Raw genomic sequence first — 15,594 nt, 5'->3', positions numbered from 1 at the left:
GCAATTTTTCAATTCAATTTTCTTCATTTTATTTTTTGTTAAATTTGACCGGTTTAGAGAGTAAGATCAATGTTCTTAAAATCGGCCTAGGCGGCGCCTAGGCGCTACACGGTGGTCATCTGCCCTGATTCAGTCCAAATCGGGAGGAAAATCAGAGAAGATAATAGGCAGGCGCCTGAAGAGCTTGGGTGGGTGCCTAAGGGTGCTAGGCGGCAACTAGGGCGCCTAGGCAGGCGCTAGAGGCTCAGTAGGTCTGAGCATGGTTGAGAAAGGAAAGACGTAGGGCTTCTGTTTTTAATATGGAGAATGAGGAGCACAGCTTTTTTTCGAGGAAGAAGACGATGCAGTGGGAAACTTCCTCTCCCAATCCCACGTGACAAACCTATTTTTAATTGTTGCCCAATACCAACGTGCCACCTAACATCCCACTTGTTGAATGGGTTTGAAAAACATTATGAAACTAACATATAACGCCCTTAAAATTTACACATATATCCATATTTATAATTATTTATTCAAAATAAATTTTTTTATTTTTTATTTTTTTAAGTACATAAGCACTTATTTAATTTTTAAGTATAAACAGACATTTATTTACACAAAATATAATAAATTTACTTACATCCGCCTAGTCTGCTTAGGCACCCGTCTAGACCCTGCCTAACCGTCTAGGCGCTAGGTCCTAACCCACCGTCCTACTAGCGCCTAGTGTCTTTTAGAACCTTGAGTAAGATTAAGGTTAAACCCCAAACAATCATGTGGTACAATCTGGCCGCATGTTAAAAACTTAGTGGATTCTTATTGATACTATAACGTAAAATTGAGAAACACAACCCTGTCATTTAAGAAATTTTTGTGTCCGCTAGTTGAATCAGGTAGATGTGTACGACCACTCATAAACTCCAATACTAGAATCTCACTCTTCTATGAGTTGGTCGGACAATTTAGCATATTACTGTATAGTAAAAGCCAACAGAAAACACTGTTCTTAATATTGATACTTCCAAATCTATTGTATGCCTATGTTTACTCTTCATTTTAGTTATTCACTTCAACATCATCAATATGGTTAAAAGTTATAATGCTACACGACGTTGATTTCATATGCAGCTTTCATTTGATGCCAAAGGGAATAGTGGAGTTCGGTTTGGTGGAATTGGAGTTTAACAACTTAATGGTAGACGATTAATAGGTAAACATTTTAAATTCTACTAGGTAATTGCAAGTCTATACTTCTGCTGTAATTTTATAATTGCACCACAAGGTACCACTATTATTTATAGTTGCACCACAGATTACCATTCAGCAAATACACATTATAGAGTCCAACATTTTTCTTTCCTCCTTTCTCATGTCCCAGAAGCTGCAGTTTTCCTTGTTGAAGATGGCAGAAATCCCAATTGCTTGAACAGTACCTGTGGCACGCCAATAAGATGTAGCATGGTATCTTTCGAACTATAACGAGATCATGTAGCAATGTGGTACATGGATGGTCCTGCTTGGTTAATCCACATTGGGGACCACACCATTTGACGCATGCCTATGGTTCTGCTTGGTTAATCTACATTGGAGGACCATACGCATTATAGGAGTGACTCTTCTTGGTTAGTCCGCATTGGAGGACCCCACCATTTGATGCATGTATATGGTCTTGCTTGGTCAATTCGCATTGAGGAACCATACGCATTGTAGGCATGATTCTGCTTGGTTTATCCGCAATGGGGGACCACATTATTGGAGGCATACCTATGATCCTGCTTGGTTAATCCTCATTGGGGGACCATAAGCATTCTAGAGTTGGATTTCGTTAAATAGTCCAAAATCTCTCTTTCTATTCAGTTCCATTGAGTTGGTCGGGAACTAGATCCCTAGAGATCTTAACAATTCTTTTAGGTCGATCTAGAATGCTGAAACTTAAGAGTGTAGGCTTCGGTTGAACTATGTCACTCTAGGACTAGTTTTCAGCGTATTCGTGAACGAAAGATTTGAGAATCTTTGAGAACCGATTTAGACAAGACGGTAGATGTCGATGTGATTACTTTAGGATTTCCAACTAGTTTATTTAAAAAATTTATAAAGTATAGTTTATGAATGGATTTTATTTCTATCGGATTGGTTGATTAATGGGGTTAAATGTCAATATTGTGCATCATTGGTTCATTGAAATATTATGTGTTATTGATTGTGAAAGTGTGTTACACGTGTGAAAGTGTGTTACATGTGTGAAAATGCCCTGCCTCTTCAGATCAGTCTACAGTCTTCCACACCGTTCCATCCATAAGCATATTTTCTCAGTTTCATTCATGCCTCCTCAACTGCTTCATTCTTCCTCCATTGCGAATCGAAACCAAAAACTGCTCATCTAAATTTTCTCACAGCTTCATTCGTTCCTCCTCCACTGCTTCATTCTTGCTCTACTGCGAATCGAAACCAAAAATTGTTCATCCAAATCAATTTCAGTTCATTCAAATCCCTACAACCATAAAACCCAAATTTGTCCAGATTGTCCCGATATTCAAGGGCAGACCCAAAACCTATATCCCTAACTCAATTAATCTGTTCATAGACTCTTCAACTTGCCTTCGCAGTTGCGTCACTTAAATCTCATTTGGATCTCCTTGGTCTCAAAGTTGTCCTCCTCCTCTGAAACCCAGAAAAAACTTAGGGCATGTTTGATACTCTACTTGAATACAACTTTTTTAACTCAAAAACAATTTTCAAGTTTTAGGCCTTAAAAACTTGTTTGGTAAGACTATTTTCAAAAACTGAACTCAAGACTAACTTAAAAATATAGTCTATTCTCTAAAAATATTAAAAAGTGAGTTTTTAGAGTTTTTAAACCTAAACTCACTCCTTTATTGTCTCCCTCATCCCCTCTCGCTCCAAATCTATCTCTATATCTTTTCTTCTTTCTTTCTCCTCTTTTTTTTTTACCTTTTTCGTCTCTCCTCCAATCTGCTCTCTTCATTCTCTCGGTTCTTCCTCTCACTTCTCTTCCTCTCTATCTCGTCCAATCCTCTCTTCTTTCTCTTTCCTTCAATCATTTGTTACTTTCTTTTCTCCTCTCTCTTGTTTCTCCCTCCTAGGACCCCCTCTTTTTAGATCTCTTTGCCTAGTTTAAGTTGTAAGATTTAAAATTTTAAATTGCAAACCAATCAAGTTTTTTAGTCTTAAAAAAAATTGTATTCAAGAAATGTTTTGAGAAATGATAAAAATTTTCAAATGAGATACCAAACAGGCCCTTAGCCTTCCGATGATGCCGACTGCCATAATCTAAGCGGTTCAGCAACTAATAGGTATGCCTAAGACCTCTTACTGGTTGCAAAAATCTCCAGTTTCTTACTCTTTTTTTTCTCTCTCTCTCTCTTTCTCTATCTATAGTATCATTACTACTCTTTTTTTCTCTCTCTCTCTCTCTCTCTCTCTATAGTATCAGTACATGTATAAACAGATGTATACATCCATAAACAAACATGCATATTCTCATTTGTTGGATTTTTTATGCTCAGTGAGATTGAAGAAAATTTGAGTCCATCAAATTTTGGAATTTTTATAATATATCTGGGGAGCTTGGATGTATATGGATAGTCTGCGGATGTTTGACTAACAAAACAAAGCCAAGTTAACATTTCTTTTGCAATTTTTTAATAGTTTTTAAGGTTTTTATCACAAATGGTCTCTGAAATTGATCTATCAATCATGATGGTCCCTAAAGTTGAAAATCGATCAAAGTAGTCCCTGAATTTTAACCCCGCAATCAATGTGGTCCTTCTGTTAGTGTTCCATCCAAATTAACTTTAAAAAGGGTTAAACAACCAATTTTTCATGGTAAAATGACCAAAATAGCCCTGTTACGTATAATTTTACTTACTACCTCTCTTTTCTTTTCTCCATCTTCACTTTTCTCTCCATTTTTTCATGGATTTTGTGTTAAAACTAAAATAAAAACAAAAAAAGTGGGAAATTTCAATTTTTTTTAATAGCAAGTAAAAAGAATTCTATCTGGGTTAGCTCCAGTTCATTTTTTTTCAAAGAAATTGGGTTAGCTGCAAAAGCTATTGCCAAAGTCCACCTTTGATCATTTATCTTGTCAAATAAATTGGGTACTGTTTATATCATATTTAGGGACTCTATATTTAGATTTTGTACAAATACTCAGGGGACTTAAATGTAATTATGTAATAAAGGAAGGAGCAAATATGTAATAAGTGAGGAGCCCTTATTCTATAAAATGACTCCTCACCCTCACAATTAGGGGAGGCCATTTCTTAAGCCTTCTCACCCCTCTCACATCCCCTTTCATATTCAGAGGTTCTCTCCCTCACCTCTCAGATAAATACAATATCAGTGTGGACGTAGCCCAAACCATGGGGTGAACCACGATATATCTGGTGTTATTTACATTACTTGTAGATTCACGGTCGGATTTACGTTGTTTCAAGACCTCTGGTTTTGTGCATCAACATCTGGCGCCGTCTGTAGGAATCGACACAAAAAGTTATGTCGGTTCTCTCTCAAATTTTCACCTCTGTTCTGAATTTGCAAAATCACAAAAAACCAAATCCATCACTCTTAATCTCCACCAAGATTTAGCATCTCCACCCAATTGGCCTAAAATCAAGACCCATTAACACCAAAACACACACTCTGTGCGTATGTGTGTGCAATGCTTTAACCTTCTCTGTACTCTGCAGAGAGAGAAAGAGGAAGAGAGATGAAGGGACTGCTAGCGTGGGCAACAGACATAGTGAGAGGAGGTGGCAGGCAAGACAATAAATTGGTCGTATTTTAGCATTCAATCATGGCTCTCGATCTAACCGACTCCACAAATTCCCCAAATACACCAAACATCAAAACCCTAATCGACAAAAACTACGACCTCAAACTAACCCAATCAATCCAAAACCTTTTATCTGAAATTCCCAAGCAAAGCCTAAATGCTCCGACTTTGCTGAGGAATTCTACGAAATGATGCAAGCTCGAGTCGACCCGCCTCTCGAATCAACCTGGGTCTACGCGGCATTGGCCTTTCACAGCTGGAATCATCAAAGACGACCCTTTGGACCGAGTATCAGCCGCAGATGACTTGTTTTAGCTGATGTCGATGTGTTCTGCTTCTTGCGGTTCTTCCAAAAGTGTCGCGATGCTCGCTCTGGTGGTTCGCCAGGTGTACAATGTGTGTGTTGATTTGTTTAAGATGGACTTGTCATTGAAGAGAGAGAAGAAAGTGATGAGAAATGTTAAGGATTTTGTGGGAACGATTCTTGGCTATATAAATTTGTGTTCTTTCGGGTGAGAGTGACAGTTTGATTACGCATTTTTCGGGCTTAATTCGTGTTTGGATGAACTCAAATGAGGGTTTGGAGTCATTCTTGCCTTTAGTGAGTAGTGACATTTTTGGAGGGCTTAGTGAGGGAGAATGTGATGTAAATTACTTGGCTGAAGTTGTTATTGCGGAGGTGTTTTTGTTGAAACTCTGCTTGGATTTCAAAGTCGGGACTTCGGGGCAGGAGTTGGAGAAGGAGTTAAGCACTTGGGCTATCGGTTCCATTACAACGTTTGGGAACTATTACCTTTTCGAATATTGCAGCAAACTATTTGCTATGACAGTTCGAAGATGCTACCAGAAACTCTTCTGGGCAAGCCAATCTGTGAGCATTAACGAAAGCCGGGTTTTGAGTCAGCTTCTAAGCCAGAAGCTGAAGCCGATGCAGGAGGATAACCCAATCCGAAGATGCTACCAGAAGGCACGATACTAGCACAACATCACCATCGTGGCCAACCTGCAGATTCAAGGGTGCACATGCATGACAGCTCAGAGACAGAAAGAGAGGAAAGTGAAAAGAAGAAAGCAAAAGCGGAGATAAGATTATTTTCTTATTATTAAATATATTATCAATCCTTGTCTGCCATATTCATCAGGGTCAAGAAACAGAAAGAAAATCAGAAAGAAAAGCAGAAAGCAGAAAAGGAAAAGCCGAAAAGAAGATGCTCCACTATTCCACTACTCCACTATCCCACAGGATAACATGATTAAAGATAAGAAGATGCCCACCAAGTTTTTCCGTCTCCACTTTCTGTTGGACCAGAAGATGCCCATCAACATGTTGAAAACATGTAATTTATTTTTCTTATCTTTCGGAGACATCTATATAAACCCCATCAGAGGGTAATAATAAAAAATAAAAAAAAGGGCAAAGCTGAAATAAATGGGCTGGAATGTTGTGTAGAGGGCGAAGGCCCATAAGCCCAAAATAGCACCAACCAGGCGACCAAAAGTACGCCCAGTGCTACAAAAAATTATTCAGCACCTCGCCGCTATTACCACCAACCAGGTGATCAAAAGTATGCTCAGTACTTCAAATTATACATGAGCATTACTCATGTCAATCACACATAAACAGTCATGAGCATCACTCATATCAATCATACATAAACATTCATGAGCATCACTCATGTCAATCAACATAAACATTCATGAGCATCACTCATGTCAATCAACTTCAAAAGCTTCATTTACAGAGCTCTAGCTTCAAAAGCTTCATTTACAAAAGCTCTAGCTTTAAAAGCTTCATTTACAAAAGCTCTAGCTTCAAAAGCTTCATTTACAGAGCTCTAGCTTCAAAACTTCATTTACAAAAGCTCTAGCTTCAAAAGCTTCATTTACAGAGCTACAACTTCAAAAGCTTCACTTACAAAATCTCTAGCTTTGAAAGCTTCATTTACAGAGCTCTAGCTTCAAAGCTTCACTTGCAAAGCTTCAACTACAAAGCTTCAATGCATGGTATACAAATACTGCCTCCGAATAACCACCACTTCGGCCCATACATGGATTCAATTTGAAGTCTCCAGCCAACAAACTTTATTGACTGAACACTTGGGGGATTACATCATGTAAAATATATTGGGCCTCAACTGGGCCTCATGAAAAATACTTGGGGGACTTAGCCCATTATTTATGTACTGAGGAGCGAGCCCTTATTCTATAAAATGGACTCCCTCACTTTCATTAGAAAGCACCCATCGTTTATATATTGAGGAGCGAGCCCTAATTCTATAAAAGGGACTCCCTCACCATCATTAGAGAGCATCAACTCTAGCCCATCATTTATGTATTGAGGAGCGATCCCTTATTTTATAAAAGGGACTCCCTCACATTCATTAGAGAGCATCGCTGCGAGCACCAACTCTAACCCATCATTTTTGTAATGATGAGCGAGCCCTTATTCTATAAAAGAGACTCCCTCACCTTCAACGCCACAAGCCGAGCCAAGGCAACATAAGTCACGAGCCTCGCAGCCTTGCAGCATGTGTTACTTCTAGTTGAGCATCATTTCAGATTGAGCACCGCCTCATATCGAGCATCAATTCAAGACAACATCTAGTTACTTCGGCCCACACATGGACTAAATTTTAAGTCTCCAACCAAAAGACTCTTTTGACTGAAGACTTGGGGGACTACTGTTTATACCATATTTAGGGCCTCCGTATTTATATCTCGTACAAATACTCAGGGGACTTAAATGTAATTATGTAATAACAGAATGAGCAAATATGTAATAAGTGAGGAGCCCTTATTCTATAAAATGACTCCTCACCCTCACAATTAGGGAAGACCATTTCTTAAGCCTTCTCATCCCTCTCACATCCCCTCTCATATTCATAGGTTCTCTTCCTCACCTCTTAGATAAATACAATATCAGTGTGGACGTAGCCCAAACCTTGGGGCGAACCACGATACATCTTGTGTTATTTACATTACTTGCAGATTCACGGTGGGATTTACGTTGTTCCAAGACCTCCGGTTTTGTGCATCAACAGGTACCATCACCTCCCAAATTATTCATTTTCTTGTTTTTTCTGTGTGTGAAAAACTGAAAGAAATAAATGATAGTGTAACAATTATTGTTTCCATAAAGCTATCAAATACAATGGAGAACATGAGAGCGATGCTTTTGTTTTGAGCAAAGCTATCAGATACAATGAACCTGTAACAATGTAAAGCTGTGCAAAAAAGCAAACCCGAATTATTCCTGACAATCCTCTAATTTAGTTGAATCTAACAGGTTTCATTGAATTTCACGTAAAAAATCCCCAAATTTTTTTCAAACTCTAAGAAAATGGGACGGGAAAGAATTCCCAGAACAGGGAGGAATGGGGAAGAGTGAGGAAAAGTAAGGGATTAGGTGGGACAAGTGAAAAAGTGAAAAAGTGGGACGGATGGAATATCATTAGTAGGGTATTATTGTCATTTATCATGAAAAGTTGGTTGTCTGACCCTTTTTAAAGTTAATTTGGACTAACACTAACGGAAGAACGACATTGATTCGCAGGGTTAAAATTCAGGGACTACATTGATCGATTTTCAATTTCAGAGGTTAATTTCAGAGATCATTTGTGATAAAAACCCTAGTTTTTATTCATTTGGATATTTTTTCCTTTCTCAATTTAACCACAAAGTTGCTTGCTCTTGGTAATATTTGGAATTGTGCTTCTCATTGTGATAGTAGTACTTGCAACCTAATCAAAAGATTGTCTAAATTTAATGAGAGCAAACTCAAAATTGTGTAGAGGGACGAGCGCTACTGCAAATCACACTCAAGTGCATCCTACAACAATTTCATGTGAGTTTTACCTTGATTTTGCATGGATTTTTTTTTATCTCAGTTTGTGTTGATTTGAATGAATTTGGGTTTGTCGTGCACATCGAAATCTTCAAATATCTAGCTTGGTGGGTGTTCTCTTATATCACAGTTTGAGTTTTGATTTCTATTCTGGAAATTGAAGCTTAAAATATGGATTTATGGCAGTGTTCGAAAACGCGGCCTAGGCGGCGCCTAGGCGCTGGGCGGTGGTTTGCCGCCGCGATTTAACCAAAATCGTTGAAGAAATCGGACAGGGTGTTAGGCGGCGCCTAAACGGGCGTTGGGCGGGCTAGGCGGCCTCGGCGGCTTTGATGGTAAGTTGATTACAACGTTGTTCTTTTGCTGTGGTATTGTGGTTGGACGACTGGGCGACCATCCCGACAGTTTCGATCTGCAATTGCAGAGAAATGAAGTGAGACGATTTGGCTACCGCTGTGATGAGAGCGATAACCATGGATCTGCAATTAAAGAGTAAAAATGTGGGACGAGATAGATCTGCAATTGCAAGGTGAAGAAGAGGGACGACTTGGCTGGGAAGAAAGATAGAGAGGTTTCTGCAATGGCAGAGAAAGGTGAAGGAGCGGACATGTCTTTAAGAGGGACGACGGCTAAGCTTAATTAGAGCTAGGTTTTTTTTTTTTTCTATTTTAAAGGGCGAGGAAGTTGAAGGGGCCACGAGGTTGGGAGCCCAAAGTGGGCTAGACCTGAGTGTCTTAAAAAACTAGGGAATAAATTGTTTTTTTATTAATAAGAAAACAAGGCCCAATTCATTTTTAATGAAAAACAAAGGTCCAACAATAATTAAAAAAAAATAGGGTGACTAAATGTTACAAAATCAACATAAAAAGTCTTAAATTTTTACACATATACTTAAATCCGCCTAGGCGCTAGACGCCAGTTGGCCGCCCGACTAGCGTTTAGCGTTTTTTAGAACCTTGTCCATGAATGATGTCGTTGAAATAGAAACATGGTGCCAAGGGGAAGGGAGAATACCCAGAAAGGGTTTGGTTTTCTGGTGAGTTCTCTGGTATTATTGATAATTTCAAGAGAAATTTTATTTGGACCCAGTTTTCCTCTCTCTAAACTCAACTTTAATATTTTGTTACCTAAACTCTCTAGTTTACCCTCATAAATTATAAACATAAATAAACTGGAAAAAGAAAAACTCATCAAATCCATTTCCCGACTGTTCTCTTACCTTCTGGCGTCTCCTCCCTGTATTTGTTGGGTCTGTCTCCCTCCCGACTGTTTTTTTCCCTGATATTCTCGGTGTATTCCCCCACCTCTCACACACCCACCAATTCTTTGCGGTGGCTACTCCACCAAATGTCCAGTGAATCTTTCCATTTTTCTTCTATTGCACATGATAGGGCCTTGCTGTTAATAGGCAAAACTAAGCGGCATTGTCGACTCCGTAAGCAACTTGTTGTAGAAGTCCAAAATGGAGTCAAATGGATTTTGTATTGGGTCGGGTTGTTGAAGGCGATGGCTGATTTAGCAATCCTGCCTAACTACTTCTATATGCAGGAGAAGGAAGAGGGGGAAGGTCTGAAGTGGTGGTTGAGTGGTGGCGATGTATGTGGGTTCTATCTCGGTTGAATGAGTGTAGAAAGATATTTAATTTTCAGTTTCTTATTTTATTTTGTATAAGGGGTAATATAGGAATTACATAAAAAAAATTGTTGCTGGGTGTATAAAGAGTATTGTTGGGTCTAAATAAAATTACCTTAATTTCAAGACATAATAACAATTAATTATATTATTTACTCAAGTATGATATCAAGAGCTATTTGGTTTTAGGATTTTGAGTAATTATGTCCTGTATTTGATTTGAAGACATCACAGAAAACCAATATTCTATATATACTAAAACTCAAACATCTGGTTACTGTTCTAGGGCAGTATGCGGACCAAAATGCCCCTCAAGTTAGTCTTCAGCCACTACTTTTTGTCTTTTTGTACAGTAAAATCCCGAATTTGCCCTTTCTATTCACCCTTCCTCCATCCGTGGAGTCTTTCTTTTATGACACGTTTACGTAACGGTAATGAAAATAGAAGGAATTGAATTGAGGAGGAGTTGGAATGAGGAAAAGTCAGAATCGGATTCCTGTTGAAGCTGTTTACTTAAATGAATAGGAATCGGAATAGAATCCCATAAAACTGTTTACTAATTCAGCATAATCGGAATATAAATCAGTATGATTACTAAAATGCCCTTGTCCCAAATCAAATATTTTATATACTTTAATGGGTTTATAAAAGATAGTCTTGGAAATAAAAAAAAGTAAGTGAGGGCATAAAGGGAACAAAACTATCATTCCGATTGCCCAAATAAGCAGGAATTGGATTACCACCATATCTAGGGAATCCAATTCCACCAATACAAGGAATTGAATTCCAAAATTTGTGTGGACCCCACTAATTTTTTGATTCCTTCATATTTAGTACATATCGAAGTACTCCATAATCGGAATTCATTTCTACATTCTCATTCCGATTATGGATACTAAACACGCTATTAATCTTTTCTTAATTTTTTTAAACCCTTATCTACGCGTGTCCGCCATCGTAGAAAAGAAGGGGACATGTGGCACTCGTTCTGCTTCTCTCGGGTGGATCTCTAGAATTCTCCTTTGGTTTCTGTCACCCAACCAATCCATCAGACTCATCATTTACTCTCTCATTACACTCAAATTTTGGATTTTTCAAGAAAGGCAGTCTGTGCTGATTCATCTGTTCTGATTTGAAGAAGATTTCTGAAGCGGCTATAATTTCATGGTAGGTTGGTTTAAAGCAGTTCCTAAATTTGGGATTGTTTGCGATATTTTTAGGTTTTTCTGTCCCTGACAAATCTTGGCTCGCTAAAAAAACCGAAGCAGTTTAAGCTTCTTCGAGCTTCTTCAGCCTTTTGATTTGGATTGAAGATGATTTTTAGCCAAAAAGGCTAATGTTTTCTGGTAAGTTCTTTGAATCCTGCATCTGGGGAGTTTTTTATTTTATTTTTTATTTTCAAAGCTGTGGGTTTTGTTTTCTTCAATTTTAAAACATTAAAAATTGAATTCTTTGTTTAGGTAAAAAAATTAATTAGATTCTGTATGGGTTCTGATGAGGCATTGAATTGGGTTTGAGAGTTTTGATTTAATGAGGGAGGTAGGGAGTGTATAAGGAGAGACGGAGGTAGGTGATTTGCAGAGGGTGAGAGAAAAACGGGAGAGAAGGGGTAGTACATTATATTTTGATTTTATAATTTTGGGGGATTTGTGTTTAAATTTTGCGTTTATACTTTTGGGGGTTTTGTGTATGCGCATGGATGCTGAGTGTGGTATCTGATCTGATTTGATTTTCAGTTTCAGAAGACGGTCATGTTGGAATTTTGGGGCTTTCGTATGCAACATTGGAACCACTTTGTGCTCAAGGTATATAACAAGGTATGAAGCCTCATTATTACACCTTATCATATCTTTAGTTGATACGAATTTTGTTGGTTTTTCGATTTTATCAGGGTCCCTTTTTTTAACGTTTGGCATTCGTTGGTGAGTTTTTCTACTTTTTTAGTATGGCTGTTTTAAAACTTTTTTTAGTACTTTTTTGCAGATATAGCCTACAAATGTTGACCCGAATGTTGGACATAATCATTACTTCCTATTACAATTATTAAAGTTAATTCAATTAACTAAAGTTGATTTGAATGTGATGATGATGGAGATATTTTCATAGGCGATAGAATCTCGCTGACAACTTTCGATATTCAGATGGAATTTGTGTATGAATTTTGTTTATGTAATTTTGGGTGTTCTGTTCATATCGTTAGATTCGTCGTCTGAGTGTATGATCTGCTTCTGTTTTTTGTTTCAGGAGATGTTGCTCTACATTTCTTCGGGCTTTTGTGTGCAGCTTTCGAAGTCCTTTGTGCTCAAGGTAAATAATTGTAGATTTTTCCTTTGAGGCTTGCTTATTAGGACAAACAAAAAACGTTTTGATAAATGGATGCAGATGGTATTGAGAGTTTTGGCTATTCCCTCAGTGTGTGTAGGCTTTTATTCATGACGGCTCAAGTAGTTTTGAAATTCTCTTTTGCTTCATATGGAAACCTGCTTTACCGTCTCTAGGCTACTAATAAGTGTGCTCAACGTTCAAATGGTTCTTTGACACGCTACTTAGCTTTTCCGATTATTTAGTTAATTAAGTCAACGAGGACAATACTATAGTTTCATCTTTCAGGAGAGTTAAGTTTCTCTTTTATATGATTCGAAGTTTAATAAATGGTGCCTTGCTTCAAAACCTTTTGTGATCTCATACTGCCATTTTATTTAAACTCAAAGAGTGTTAGTTGATTGACACAATTACCCTTCATTTGCTAACAATTCTTGACTCTTTTTATGTATTGTATAGTAAAATCACGGATTTACCCCTTATGTACGAGTGTCCGCCATCGTAGAAAGGAAGGGGACGGGTGGCACTCTTCTTCTGCTTCTTTCGGGTTGAAGAAGATTTCTCAAGCAGCTATAATTTCAAGGTAGGTTGGTTTAAAGCTGGTAAGATGACTGAGGATTCAACTGAGGATTCAAATCTAGCGGGGCTAGCTCAAGATATAGATAAAACAATTTCAAATCTTTCAAGGGTATAATTTGTTAATCCCCTTTTCCTTGGAGTTAATTTTTAGTAATGTGTTTTTAATAGAATTGTAGATTTGAGTAGTGAGTTTTTGCAATAGTGTTATTTTTTATTAGCAATTTATAATGCTATTTGTAAAATTTAGTCAGATTTTTTTAACAACTATAATATTGCTTGACTTCAATTTGTAATTACTTCTTTTGATAAATTTAAGCTTAGTTATGTTAGTAAATCTTTATACCTTATGTCCAAATACATATACAATATAGTATATGATACATAAACAATATATTCCAGGATACATATACAATACTGTATATGTATAGTTTTGATATTGTTGCTGACCATTTTCAATGCATGCATTTTGTGTGTAGAGGGTGAAAGTTGCATCCTTCACAAAGGCAAAATAAAGAACAGATTCTACTTCATATGAAAAGAAGAGGTTAGTTTGATTATCATTGCTTTTTTGATATGGTTAAATTCTAAGTTACTTGGCTACCGTGTAATTTAATCGTTTGCTTGCCCAAGTTGAAGTCATTCGTTTTATTGATACTGGTGATCAAGATCAACCTGAGTTTATGTTAAAACAATATCATAATTTTCATTAGTCTTGATTGTCTTAACCCTTTTCTTTTCCGTCTTTACCAAAATTTCATGAAATTTTTGCACAATTTTTTTTAAAGAAATTAAGTTGTTTTACTATTTTACTCTCTTGGTAGATTTTTTTTTTTGTTGTTCAAAATTAGTATTGCAAATTTTAGGTGGTGGAGCATACCCTTTTGAGATTAGCATCTAATATCTTCTTTAAGACAATTTTTTATATTATACTATCAAAAGCTGTAATATCTTCATTTTATTGTTGTTTTGTAATTTCAGAACAATGTGTTTGTACGCTTCTGATTAAACACAAAAAGAAGTCCTTCAACATGGAACATGAAGATGTAATTGAAGTTTCTACAGAAGCTACTAAATACTTAATTAACAATGACAATGATGTATCCCTTCACATTGCAAAGCTCATCCCCTCCGTTAGCAATTCTGGACAATTTGAAGTACCATCATCAGTTCATTTTATCAATTTTATTTGTTTGAGCGATTAATTATCGCATAAACCCAATTAAATTTCAATACAAAAACTTGAATTTTGTTTTAATTTTAATAGTTGTAGTAATGTATATCATTGATTTAACTTTGTACAGCAATTCTTCCCTGCTGGTTCTGCAAATCCGTGAACTTCGCACCAGAAACCAATGACTGCGATATAGACACATATATGTTAGTTGTTGAACATATAGTTGTAAATAGATTTCCACATGAATACAAATAGTTTTGTATATCCTAGGTATTTAGAACTCTCTGCATGTTTAATGTAGTTTTAAAAAAATGCAGTTTTAAAACCCGCAGTATCCCGCGGGTACTGTTGCTAGTCTTATCTAATCGTTAAATACGATATCAGATATAAACCTGTGAAATAAAATACTATTGTGATAACTTTTAGAAATAGATAAAAAAAAATTGGCATAATCGGTTTAACTTATCATATGGATTATGATACTATTGTGGTCAAAACACAATACTATTGTGATTAGTTTGGGGGTTGTATTAATATTTGTTTGGCAGATGAGAAAATGGAGAAAATTTTGAATGTTTAGCTCTATTTTGTTGGAAAAAATCTGTATTTATAGCCAATTGGTGAAAGATGTATACTAATTTTATGATTTTATGTTATGAGACCTAGGAAAACTTTGGAAGAGACCCTAAGAAAAGACTTAGAGTACTTGGATCTAACGGAGGACATGACACAGGACAGAACACAATGGCGTTCTAAGATTCATATAGCCGATCCCACTCAGTGACTTGGATTTTCCAAGTCTCCAACCGAGAAGTTTTCCTCACTCGGGAAATTAAGGGAACACTACCTCAACCTATATGCTCCACTCACAAAGCTTCAACATACAAGCTTCAACAAAAGAAAATTCAAAGAACTTAGCGAAGAAGGCTTTGGTGTATTTAACACAATACGTTGAAATGAAGGAAAGCTTATTTATTGATATCCCCGATAAGTTACAAATATGTACATATACTTGAGTCAAAATAAACAAACAAGAGGGAGCCTTCACAAAGGTTGCTTAGGAGAAGTCTCAGCAGTCGGTAGAGCCCCAGAAAGAGAAGGCACCGGAGGGGGATCATTCGGAGCCTCAGTACTGGACAAAACCCTAGAAGGAGGAGGCATCAGAGATTGATCATTTGGAGCTTCATTACGCGGTACAGCCCCAGAAGACGAAGGCAATAAATGCCTTTGGAACAAACCCACAAATCTCTGATGATCAAGTAA

The sequence above is a fragment of the Malus sylvestris genome, chromosome 11, assembly GCF_916048215.2.
Source record: "Malus sylvestris chromosome 11, drMalSylv7.2, whole genome shotgun sequence".
Classification (NCBI taxonomy): Eukaryota; Viridiplantae; Streptophyta; class Magnoliopsida; order Rosales; family Rosaceae; genus Malus; species Malus sylvestris.
The sequence above is the reverse complement of the archived record's forward strand: the minus strand, read 5'-3'. Positions refer to the sequence as shown.